The sequence below is a fragment of the Mesocricetus auratus genome, unplaced genomic scaffold, assembly GCF_017639785.1.
Source record: "Mesocricetus auratus isolate SY011 unplaced genomic scaffold, BCM_Maur_2.0 Super-Scaffold_100023, whole genome shotgun sequence".
In the NCBI taxonomy this organism is placed as follows: Eukaryota; Metazoa; Chordata; class Mammalia; order Rodentia; family Cricetidae; genus Mesocricetus; species Mesocricetus auratus.
Window position 1 is genome coordinate 18,911,958 of NW_024429204.1, and position 13,651 is coordinate 18,925,608.

At 40.3% G+C, this 13,651-nt stretch overlaps 1 long non-coding RNA gene across 1 annotated transcript in view; it reads right to left on the reverse strand.

The window, feature by feature from the left end:
- Window positions 1-13,361, reverse strand: part of LOC121133613 — a 35,863-nt gene extending 22,502 nt beyond the window's left edge. Inside the window, exon 1 of the long non-coding RNA XR_005870509.1 lies at window positions 13,301-13,361. This is a non-coding gene — a long non-coding RNA (uncharacterized LOC121133613). The remainder of the gene's footprint in view (window positions 1-13,300) is intronic.
- Window positions 13,362-13,651: the final 290 nt, after the last annotated feature.

The following is a 13,651-nucleotide window of genomic DNA, read 5'->3' on the forward strand; positions in this document are numbered from 1 at the left end:
GCTCTGTAGACCAGGCTGGTCTCAAACTCACAGAGATCCACCTGCCTCTGCCTCCAGAGTGCTGGGATTAAAGGTATGTATCACCAATGCCCGGCTTATATTTTTGCTTTTACTTGTATTGTATTACAATATAAAAAATTATATGTAATCTTATGCCCTGTCCAGCAGGGCACAATGAGGTTGAGCCCACGGGAACCTGGAATGGATGAGACAAGAAACAGGAGAGAGATGGACAGCAAGACAGATTTTCTGATCAAGCTGCTATTTAATGAGAATTCTGTACAGGCTTAAATAGGGGAAATGAGGTAGGGGGATGGGGCAGAAGAATGCAGGACAGTGAGGGAGGGGTCATTGCCTAGCAACCAGGCCACTGAAGGTAAGCAGGTAACAGGTGTTGGCAAGGTTAAAGGGTCACAGAGGGAGGGGTTTAAATGATCTAATTGTGGAATGTTTCCTTCCTGCCATCAGCTATTTCCTGTGAGCTCAAGTTCTATTCATCAGGAAGCTGGGGAGGGGATGGACTATTCTTAAAAAAGACTGACAATATTTATAAGAGGTTCTAAATGACAATGATCACTCCCGGAAAATCTATAATAAAATTGTATATAATTGTGATATAATAAAAATAAAAACAAAATTATATATGTATGTATATGTATGTATTTGTGCAGTGCATGTCCTCTGCACATACATTATTGCTTCACTTTAGCATTTTTTCCGGGATTTCTGAGTGTATGAATGAAAGGGTCTCTGCATTTATATCTGTTTCTTGAGGCTTCTCTGTCTTTTTTTGTAGTGTTTCTTTCTTTTTTTCCCCTGTCCTATTCTGATCTATTAGTGTTCGGTTTATCTTATTTTACTGTTTCCTCCCAGAAGCCTGTCCGTTTTCTAATGAAAGACTGAAAGGGGTGCCTCAGGATGGGCGGTGATGCGGGGAGGAACTTGGAGGACTAGCAGGAGGAGATACCGTAGTCACACATTACATGAGAAAAGAATCTATATTCAATTTGAGGGAAGAAACCAACGTTGTTTGCAAGTGGAAACTCTTAAATTAAGTTGGGGTGGCATATTGTGTATATGACATACAAAGACTAGAACACCATCAGACTCTCAGGAAGAACTGTTTTTACACAGGTCTGATACTTTATTTGTGGACTCTCCTCAGTGTCTCTCTTAAGTACAATTAAAATTCAGAAGATTATTCGAGAGAACCAGAAAAGTTAAAGAAAATAAAATTGAAAGAGAAAGAATGTTCTTTGCAGGACTAAAGAATTTATGTAATCGAACTAAAATCTGACATATTAAGAGCAGAAGGTGATCCTAGATTGGCATTTCACAATCTCCAAATTATCTACAGAGATATCTGGGCTTATTTCTTCCTCTGCAGGATCTGGCTTCTGTAAACAACATTTACCAAAGAGGAGTATATTGCTTCTTTGGCTTTCAGATATCCTCCACAAGGTAATCCTCAAGAGAAATCACATGGCCAGGTGCATTGCCACGGAAACCATGTGACCATATGCATCACCAAATAAATTATGTAGCAAGAGACAACATCATTGAGAACTACCCAACAGTTTGGAAAATAATCTTTTTTCAGATGTACTGGGGAATGCCTACCGTCAATATTAGTCTTTGCTCCTTTACTTCTGTTGAGGATCTAGAGGAAGCCTCAATGGCACCAAGTCAAAGAAGCAGACTAAAACAACACCCAAAGCTATCCTGCTGCACAGCTATGTAACCTTAGTTACTTGTATGGCTGAGGTAAGAAAGATCAGAAGTGTGAGAGAAGCCTGGGTCACTTCAATCTGGTCTCAAATTTGTTAAAACACATCAACAAGCAAACACTGAAGAGCTGAAGGCATCTATGACTCGTTGGCCAAATGAATGCCAGTGATTCAGTCCCCAATAGGGGTGGGATGGTGTAGTTTAGAATCTAACTGGTAGGGGGCTAGAGAGATGGCTCAGAGGTTAGGAGCACTGACTGCTCTTCCAGGGGTGCTGAGTTCAATTCCCAGCAACCACATGGTGGCTCACAACCATTTGTAATGAGATCTGGTGCCCTCTTCTGGCCTGAAGGCATACATGCAGACAGAACACTGTTTACATAATATAAAAATAAATCGAAAAGAAAATTTCAAAATAAAAGAATCTAACTGGTAAACTAAAACAAAATGAATGAATGTTAAGAAAGTATTTTAAATAGAACCCAAAGTCTATTAACATAAAATAACCTAAATATTCAAGAAATCACTCAGTATACCATGACCCAGGAAAATCTAGTATTAAAAAAGCATAATCAAATTAAATCAGCACAAAAGATGTCTATGTTGAAATTTCCTCACATGAATTTCAAAACAACAATCAAGAAATGTTTCAACAAACATTTTCTAATCATCTTGAACAAGGTAAAATCTCAACAAAGAAATGCAGTTTAATGATAATGCCAAATGAAAATTATGTAACTCAAGACTCCTCATAATAGGATAAACCCCAAGAAACATCAAGATGTATCACAATTAAACTTCTATAAATGAAAAGCAATGGGAAATATTGAAAACAAAGAGAGAGAACAATAATTTGTCCATAGGGGAAGACTAACTTAGAGGTGATGGGAAAGGTCCTTCTGTATATATGTTTCTCTTATTGTTTAATGGCCAAACACTGTTGGCCAGTAAGGCAGGAAGATTGAAGAGACTAGGAGATGAGGAGAATTCTGGGAAAGAGATGCAGGAGAGCCTGCCAGAACAGTTAACATGTAGCCCTTCAAAGGAGTAGCACGTCTGCACCCTTCTCCAGTAAGATAAGACCATGTGGAAATACTTAGATGTATAAAAATGGGTTAATAATTAAGACAGAGCTAGCCAATAAGAAGCTGTAGCCACCGGCCAACCGTTACATAACTAATACAGTGTCCGTGTGTTTCTTTGAGACTCCAGGGTGACAGAATTCTGTCAGGTCAGAAAGTCTCCATCAGCACAGAGGTTTCCATTCTGAAGCTATGGAACCAGAAGGCGAATGGTGTAATATCATGCCATTTTTGGAAAAAAGTATTAGTAAACATTTTTTCCAGCACAGAATAGATAAAGGAATTTGTTACTGATGATCTTTCTATAAATGTTCAAGCAAATTTTTCAAATGGGAAATGACAGATATCATAATTATGGAAAATCTTGGATGGGGAAAAGAGTGACCAAAATATCAGAAATGGATATTTGTGTGGCATGATTTCTGCTTTCCATGAGAAACAGTCTTTCCATGTAGTGCTACCTTTAGGAAAATGCCAAATGTCAACATTTGGAGTGTTGTTTCTACTGAATGTGTTTTAATTTTTATATAAACCACTATAAAGATGAAGTGTGTATGTCCATTTTTTTGTAATTTGGATATTATAATTGTTGAAGCTGAAAGCAGATATACATATCCATCTCAATAATTGAGGACAGCAATACCTCTTTCCATAACTTGCAGAATTATCAGTCAGGTAATCAGGAAAACGCAGTATTTGACCATTTAGGCAGCACCTAAATGATATCTGTGGAATGTTCCTTCCATTAGAAACATCACGTATACTTGTCTCCTTATGGAACACTCACCAGTTTAGACAATCTATTGAGCTATAAAAAAACCCTCTACATATTTAAAGAAACTGAAATTCTTGTAGTGTTTGCTAATTTTTTTTTTTTGGTTTCTCGAGACAGGGTTTCTCTGTGGCTTTTGAGGCTGTCCTGGAACTAGCTCTTGTAGACCAGGCTGGTCTCGAACTCACAAAGATCCGCCTGTCTCTGCCTCCCGAGTGCTGGGATTAAAGGCACTAATCTTAATATAATCACACAATATGTAAGTAATGAAAAAACACAGGAGTGTCTCTATATACTTCCAAGTCGAGCACCACTCTCTTCATAACCAGTGAGGAAAGATCTAAGGATATAACTGGTGTGTAGAGCTGAAGGAGCACGTTGAATGTGTGTCAATGGGAGGGCTTCAAGTACTAAAATCTTACACGACACACAGAGAGAGTGCTCAGGTTAATCAAAGTGCCCCTCACTAGAGAAAGCAATAAAATCTTACACTACACACACAGAGAGCTCTCAGATGAATCTAAGTTCTCCTCACTGGAGAAAGGAGAGGGCAATAAACACAAAGTTTGAAGCAAGAAAACACAGATGCAACAAAGTCAATGAAAGTGAAATCTAGTCCGGAAGATCCAGAGATCATAATTTAGTCCAAATCTTAGGGGCTGAAGGCCAGCAGAGTCAGAGTGGCATGTTCTGACCCACCCCACTTCTGAGTCAAAGACAGAAAAAGAACTAACTCCCAGCTTGGAGGTAAACGAAGCAAAAATAAAATTCTTTCTCCTCCTTTCCTCCCTCTTTCCCTCCCTCCCTCCATCCCTTTCTCTCGTACTTTCCTCCGTCCTTCTCTTCATTCCCTCCCTCTCTCTTCCCTTACTCTCCCCTACTCCCTTTCTTTTCTTTCCTTTCTGCCCTTCTTTTATATCTATTTATCTATTCATCTACCTACCTACCATCTATTTGTGCTTTTGTGTACATGTGCCGTGACACACACACACATTTAGATCACAGGGCAGTTTGTGGGAGTTAGTTTCTTCTACCATGCAGATTCAGGGATTTGAACTCATGTCATTAGGTTTGATGGCAGGCACCCTTAGTCACTTTCCAAAAAGTACTTTCTAATTTATCCTTTTTTTCTCTATTTAAGCCCTCAGCAAAATATATGAAGAAAGTCCACACCACTGCAAGAAGTATGACTTACTCAGGTTGCTCATTCAACTATTAATCCAGAATCACAATCATAGATATGTTCAGAAATAATATTTAAGCAGATATCTGTCTCCCAGTGGCACATAAAACTCCATATTACTATATGCCTGTAGATTCCTGAGTTACACAGGGATGATTTTCATTTATATATCTTTCCAGTCAGTTAAACAAAACATGTTCCACTTTTTTTATGTGGTAGGCACTATGGTAAATTCAGAACTCAAAGAAAACACATGCCATCTTCTTAAACACTGTTTCCCCAAGACATGAATTGATTAAATATTACTATCTATAATATATCAGGAAACCCCTGATCCATACCAGTTACTATTTGTTGATTCATTTATATTTTATAAATACAGAAGTCTAATATTTTAGAAATAGGAACCAAGGTACATTTATGAAAAAATCTTTAAGTATAAAGATGACAGATTTAATGAACACCTATGAGCTCTCTTTCTTTCTGTGTGAATCCCTAATAGGTTTATCCTATCATAGACTGTAGCATGAATAATAAAAAGCCAGAGACAGATATTGAGGTTCAAGCAGAAGATCAGAAAAGCAAATCAGCCAAGCCACCATACAGCTCTTACCTCTCCCTAGGTTGGGGTAGTCATGTCCTCAACTTGGCTGGAGAATAATTGCCTGAGAGTGAACGCCAGCTTGGAGACCCTGCTCCTGTCTTGTATGCCTCTCTAGTGCTAAGATTAAAGATGCACACCACCACCACCCAGATTTTATAAGCTAAGTATGGCTGCTGGCATCAGAGGTGTGTACCACCACTGCCTGGCCTTTGTGGCTGTGGCTAGCTAGCTTTGCATTCTGATTTCCAGACAAGCTTTATTACATCATAAACAACACATCACAATAGTTCACTGTGTGGGTCTCTAGCTAATTTTTGGAGAAAAGGCTTTTCAGTTTCTTCCCAAGTACTTTTGAGGCAGTGGGAAAGTGGATTAGAGGCCATAACGTCTCCTCTGAAGGACCTAAACTTAAGAGAGGTGTCAGACAAATGATTTACGTTCCAGGAGGCCCATTTCAATATCTGTCAGGGTTTTGAAAGATAGAACGATAGTATAGATGCATAAATACATGATAGTTGGTAGACAGATAGATACATAATAGAGATAGATGATAGACACACACACACATACATACATATTTACATATATAATGAAATAAGTGGGAGGTTACACTGTTAACTAGTCAAGAACCTCAAATCTGGATTCAGCCAGACAAATTTTCAAACTATCTTACTGTTAGCATCTCTGACACCATGAGGAGGAATTCATTTTCCTTGGGGTGGTTTCTTGTGTATGAAGTGTGAAAGATAAGAAAGGTAAGCACATGTAACTCTTATGGATGGGGAAAACATGGCGTGGACAATGTCTGAGGAGCAACTAACTCAGAAAGTATTTGAGAGTCGTTCCCTTTCTTAGAGTCCTCTAAGTGTGAATGTGTCTTTCTCTACAGAGTTCCTGGAGCAGAGTGAACACCTGGAGGGCCTCACAAGTTGATAATGGAAACTGGAGGCAATATGAAAAGAGTGTGTACTTCAATTTGATTTTATGATTGTCATACTATAGAAAATTTATGGAGTCTACAAAGATAGAAGAGACAAACTGGCCACACAAGATGAGATTTCCACCAAAACTCTAAGAAAACACTTTGCTATTAAGTTTGAAAATTACAGAACTCCACTTGAGGCTGGAGATTAGGTGTGTGTGTATTTTAGATACGTGTATACACACACACACACACACATATATATATATCTTGCACACACATATATGTTCCAGTTTTAAAACATCACTTTTTACACAACCTATGAATAGTTTATTGGTCAATGAAAATAAAATTTAAAAGCAGAGGGGCTGAAGGGTTGATTTAAGCATTTCCTAGTCTTCTAAAAGACTCTAGTTTGAGACCCAGGCCCCATGTCAGAGGATCACAGTCACTTGTAACCCTAGTTTGAAGATATCTGAGTATTCTCCTGTCTTTCAAAACACATGTGCTATTCACTCTCTCTCTTCTCTTCTCTCTCTCTCTCTCTCTCTCTCTCTCTCTCTCTCTCTCTCTCTCTCTCTCTCTCTCTCTCTCTCTCTCACACACATACACACACACTCATACACACACACATTATAGTACAAGAATAAAATCTTTTGAGAAAGAAAGAGAAAAAATCTTAACGAGTCTTTACTCTACCTCAATCTGTACCATGGTGCAGAGAGCTAGACTTTGCACTGTCTCTTCCTATTGAGACTGGTTGCAAACATCCCCTTCCCAGGCCTTGCGGGAAGGATTGAGGTTTGCCTGACTCCAAACTGCTAATCCAAGGAAACATCTTCCTTCCTCAATCCAAAGGAAAGCTGGAGGCAGCTGTGGCTGAGTAATTGGAAACACTTTCCAGAAAAGTTAGTGTGTCACCGTTTTTGCAGAGACTTCTGGAACATCGCGGGAGTACTGACTGAAAGGGCCACCGATGGAGTCATCATTTATGGGAGCTTCGTGGCCAGATACTCTCCTATGCGTTTCCTAAACACGGTTTTATGCAGTCTTTGTAACATTTCTTATAGGTGAGCACCGATATCCCAAATTTACATGCGAGAAATGTGAGGCTCTGAGAGATTAAGAGCCAGAATTCAAACCGAGGTCTGCTCTAATGACAAACATCCTTACCGGCAGTCACATTACGGCGCACAGCTTTTCTAAGGGATTTGGCCAGGAGAGAGCCTGAAATGACTCAGTATGCTAAGGGAAGGTTGGCTCAGGGACGAGCTGCCTTTAGCCACAGTGTTAATCCTACTCCGGTTCAGCCCTAGAAGCCAGCTGCACCGAACAAGCCCAGGTTCTCCCTAGGGACCAGACAGAACACTAGGCCTAGGGAGATCCGGGCCACGGAAACCCTGCAAGCCATGTGCTCTCAAGAAAAGCCAGACTTCTCTGGAGAAGTTATCTCTTCCAGATTGTGCAAACATTGGAGAGCCGGACTTAGTCTGGTTCGGACAGTTGACGGCAAAGACAAGGGAGAGGGTTGAAGCAGGCAACAAGAATGAGGCAGAGCCTTTGATCTTTCCTAATCGTGGCATTCCGCGAGGCTCTTTATGGTCATGTAGTGGTCAGTTCCTAATGAAAATGGCTTAAGCGTGATTTTACTGGGTAGATCTAAGGAAGAACCATCAAGGGAAGCAAGCCAGATATTAGGTAACCCAAGACCACGCAGGAAATCAAAACATCTCCATCAGTCAAGTGCGATGCTTATGCATGGCAAAGGGGGGCCCAGGTAGCCAGAAGTTTTCATTCATTGCATTCGCCCTGGGGAAAACGCCACATTCATTGCACACTCTGGTGCATCTGTTCAGGCAGGCACAGATACATGTCTTTGACCACCTTGGCAGACTCGCTCTCAGCTGTTCACCTTAGAACAATTTGCCTTTGAACTCTTGGCAGAGTCAGAGTATCCAGATGGACTCTTTGTGGAGTGTACATGTTCTGGAAGGAAGAAACTGTCTCATGGGATGTGTCTGATGGAAAACAAAGATTCCAGTGTGTTACTCTACACCTCACTAGCACTTCATATTTACAGAGGGCTTTCTCCTCGGGTTTTAATTGGTCACTGCCTACCACAACCCAGTGAGGGACATGGTGATGTTTCCACTGTGCAAACAGAGTTCAGACATGCTAAGCGACTTACCTCAGAAGAATTAGAAATTCCGTTACAGAAGAATTTGAAATCCCAGAATACTCAGTATGTTTGCTGAGCCTCAATTGCCTCGGGTTCTCTAAGGTAGCTCATATGACAAGACAAATCTAAACAATCTGAGTGGCAACTTGAGGTGATACCACAAGTGTCTGTGTCACATATCCATTTTTGTAACGTGCAATAATGCATCTTTAGCGAGAGACCATGAAAGTGGGCTGTCACGTTTCTTCTTCACTGGCAGGATTCTATATTTCTCTGGCTTTCCTAGCTTATCTACAGTGACTCTATATTTACATCTCTTCTCTGTATTCTCCTCCTATGTGCCCACAGCCCCTAGGGTCTATCTGAAGTGTTCTGATCCCACTCCCCCCTCTAGATTAAAATAGCATCAGGATATTAATAAATTCCAGATTACCTAGGTATTTTTCTCCTCCAAATTCCTTCTGTCTGCTTGTTTGTGTAAAGATCTGTCTTATTTTTCTTCATCTATGCTCTGCAAGAGCCGAAGAAAGAGATATTAAAACTTGGTGATTCTTTCCTTAGAAAGTTACTAGAGCAGCCCACACCAAAGAGGATTACATTGATAACAATCCCATAATAAGTGGTGTAATGACTTCATCTTCATCTGAAGGAAGTTGCTTAGACTGAGCTTACCGGCCAGGAAAAAATTCTGAAAGAGAGACTATTAGTCCCAGTGGTTAAGTGTACAAATTGTCACGAAGACTATCCATATAGCTGGTGATTATTTAGTACTTCCTCTGTGCTACACTGAATTTTATTTCCCTGCTCTACATAGCTTCATATGTCACACAACACGAAGGGAATGTCACTCTAGCATGAAGTGTCATGCTAGAGGCAGACACAAGAGAACATTTGCCCTTGTATGAAATCCCAGAAGCTTGAATCACACCCCCAGATGTGATACCCACAGGTGCTTACAAAGGAGGCACTGGAGAACTTACACGGCAAAGTGAGAAGTATATGTGGCAAGCAGCAGAAATGCTCTGGGTTTGTTACTAATCCAAGAAGTCAGAGAGGTGATGGATGAAGTCAACGCCAAGAGCAGGGAGCTGCACAGAAGCCAGACCTCATGAAATGTCACACATTCTCTGCAGCCCTATCACAATCTTTCCCATGGACCATGCATTTTCTACATAAGCCCACTGATATAACTTGTACTCTGGGCTGTATGTTTTCTATACAGGCATGGTGAGGGGAGAAGTAGTATGCACATTTTGCAGATGAGTACACTGAGAGAAGCAATTAGGTCAACTTTTCAAGTTTCATTACATAATGCAGCTGAATGATCAATTCGGGTAATCAGGATCCAAAGGGAATGCCAAATATGCCACACTAGACAGCTCTTGAGGGGTGACTAAGGGAAGAAAATACAGAATGATATCAGCAAGAGAATGCACAGGATTCTCATCTCAATATTCTTAAGATTTCTTCATGTGTATTTCAAGAATGACTTCTTAGGTCAGACAGGAATGATGTTGTGATCTGAACCTCTATGTAATTACTTTGTACATGCTACTAACCTTTGCACACATCAATCAATTCTTTATACACGTGTTTTCTTATTTAATAGGTTGTCTTGAGACATGAATATTTTCATGTACTTAGGCTACTCAATAAATTCTCAAGAAGTAAATTGTGGGTCAGTGGTGCAAAGAGTTGAATGATGAGCAGGTGAGTGGGTGAATGCTGTCTTCTGCATATAACACAGTTGTTACACATAGAAACTCATAGATTGTGTGGTTACCTGTACGAGGCTTGCATAAGACCAAAACAGTTAAAAATTGTCAGTATAGATTGCAGGAGAGTCAACTACCACCCCAGGCCTAATTGGGAAACCACTGGTTTTGTGTGTGTGTGTGTGTGTGTGTGTGTGTGTGTGTGTGTGTGTGTGTGAATGCACTAGGGGTGATGGCTCCCAACAGGTTTTCTATGCCCTAGTCTAGTACATGATATCATACACATAATCATGTGTGTTCATATTTGCTGATTAGTGCTCTCCCAAGCATGTATCATTTTCTATTTTTTCCCATTTATTGAAGGTAGAATTCTCTCTTGTATAATATATCCATATTATGGTTTCTGCTCCCTCTTCTCCTCCCCCTCAGATCCTCTCCCATACAAACCCATCCCTTTCCTATCTCACATCACAAACTAAACAGGGCTCACATGTACTCACAGAGTCCAGTGGCAAGCACTGGGCTTGCAAGGGCCTGCACCAGGTTCCCTGCTGATAAGTTATGGTTGTTACTTCGACATCTCTGTGGGACTCCTCACAGTGGGAGTGGGGCTGACTCTGACCTTTTTGCCTGCCCTTGGGACCCTTTTCATCCTGTTGAGTTGCCTTGTCCAGCCTTGATATTAGGGCTTTTGCCTTGTCTTAATGTATCTTATTTTGTCCCGTTTCACTGTTGTCTCTTGAAAGCCTGCTCTTTTCTGAAGGGAAACATAAGGTGAAAGGGTCTGGGGGAGAAGTGAGGTGAGGGGTATCTTAGAGGAATGAAGAAAGAGGAACAGTGGTCATGACGTGCTTATGAGGGAAGAATCTATTTTCAATTTAAAAAGAAAAGATTTTAAAACTAGCAAAAACTCCCAAATGGAATGTGACAAAAAAAAAAAAAGGTAAAGATCCCAAGAATAGGTATAAGAATGGAAACTCACTCCTTAGGACTTTCAAGATTCCCATAAAAACATTAAACTGGAACCCATAATATATACAAAAAGGACCTGTATGGTGAAAAGGAAAAATAAAATAAGTTAATTTTTAAAAAATGAAAGACAGCCCTGACATGGCATTATGATACAAGGAACCTCCAAAGATGTCAGTGAATTCATTTTTTTCTTGGCCTTCGACACCTGGGTATGCAGTTTACCCTTAAAATAGTTTGTTTCCCCAGTAAGGCTCCCTTGGAAAAAAGTAAATTTTCATTTGTCACTGATTATCAATTGGAGATAGCTTCTGGTTTAGGGTTGGGGCAGAAACTGAAAACAGCATAGATGTCTCTCAGCATATGAATGGATAAAGAAATCTGTGGTTCATTTACATCAAGGAATGTTGATCATCCATTAAAAAATAGTCATAAGATTCTCAGGTAAATGAATGGAACTCGAATAAAAATCTTCCTGAATAAGGTAATCTACACCCAGAAATAAAATATGGTATGTACTCTTTTTTTTGTGTGTATGTTTGTGTGTATGTTAGCTATTAAGCCAATAAAAGCCATGGCACAATCCACAGAACCATGGAGGTTAGGTACAAAGAATGGACTAGATCATTGCATACATATACATACATACATATATATATGCACATGTATATATATGTACATGTATATGTATATATAATGCATGTGTGTGATTGTGTGTGTGCATATGTGTAATTGTGTGTGTGTGTGTGTGTGTGTACTCACACGCATGAGCCTGTGAGTGCATGTACTCATCATTAGGAAACGGAAATAAAATAAAATTAATAGCTCTGCTCAGAAACCCCAGCCAGATAGTTGGGAAACCAGCATTGGATCGAACCAAGCCCTCTGAATGTGGGTGCCAGTTAGGAGGCCTGGGCAGTCTATGGGACCTCTAACAGTGGAACCAGTATTTATCCCTAGTGCACAAATGGATTTTGGGAGCACATTCCTTATGGAAGGATACTGTTTCAGCCCAGATACATGGAGGAGGGCTTAGGCCTTCCCCCAAATGATGTGATAAACTTTGATGATCCTCCATAGAAGGTCTCACTATCCTTGGGGAGTGGGTAGGGGGTGGGAGGGAGAGGGAATGGGGATTGATATGTAAAATGATTGTAAATAAAAAATGTTAAAATTTAACATCTCTGGATCGTGGGTGGGGACTGGAATGGGAAGATTAAGTGGGGATCTGGAAATCAGAAAGGAAGAGGAGGATGAGGGATGAAAGAGAAACACTAAAATTAACAGCAATTTGAGGAAACCTAATACAGTAGAAACTTCCCCCAATATATCATTCATATATACTTGTATGTATGTATATATATGACAGCAGTCTAAATGAAATCACGATATAATAGGGGAGAGGGGGACAAACTGAACATTTCTTGTCACCAAATGAAGCTTCTGGTACCAACAATGGGTTATATATAATTGAGTTTCTGGTTAAGAGATCACATGGGAAGCCCAGAATAACTCAGTCTTTAACCCAAACCACAAGTTGTTCTCCACAAACTGACAACAAGGAATTCACATGACGTGCGAATATTTTTGGTACAGAAAGATACGCTGCATAATACCAAATGGAAAACGTAAACACAAACACAGCCACAAACCCTTTGATCTACAATGCTGCCCTGCCTAAAATTATGCTAGTGTAATGGTGGCTCAAATTTGTGGGAGCAACCAACAATACTTGATTTGACTTGGAGCCCAGTCCTTTCAGATGAAACCCATGCTTTACACTACTTGGGTGACCAAGAACCTGAGACTTAATAGCCCAGGGACCTAGAGCAAAATCAATACTCCTGTTCTACTAAAACATTGTAGCAATAAAATGACTCCTAATGACACTCCACTATACTCATAGATCAGTGTCTTGCTCAGCCTTAGTCAGAGAATCTTCCTCCTGCAGTAGATGGGAACAGATATGGGGACTCATAGACAGAAGTTTCTGTCCCACCTGGTCCCACAGCACTGTAGTAGAAAACACACAGAGCCTTATATCAATTATAAACTGGCTTATGGCTCAGGCTTCTTATTGGCTAGCTATCTCTTAATCAGTAACCCATGTCTACTAGTCTGTGTATGTCCATGTGGTCTTGGCTTACCAGAGAATAACCAGGCAATCCCATCTTCCCCATAGCTACATGGCGTCTCCTTGGCAACTCTTTCTATGCATTCCTCTTCCCAGAATTCTCCTAGTCTTGAAGCCCCGCCTATACTTCCTGCCTGGCTGTATGCTGCTTATCCATTGACTGAAACAGCCTTATTCATCAACCAATAAGAGAAACATATATTCACAGCAAGGAGAAGGACACCCCCCAGCAGAGACCCATAGCCAGACAATATGCAGAAAGTGAGACACCTCAGAACACTCAGTTCTAAATATGGTATCTCCACGTCTCCATGAACTTCCTCCCAGCAGAAATCATGGGACAGTGTGAAAGAGGAGGAGGAAA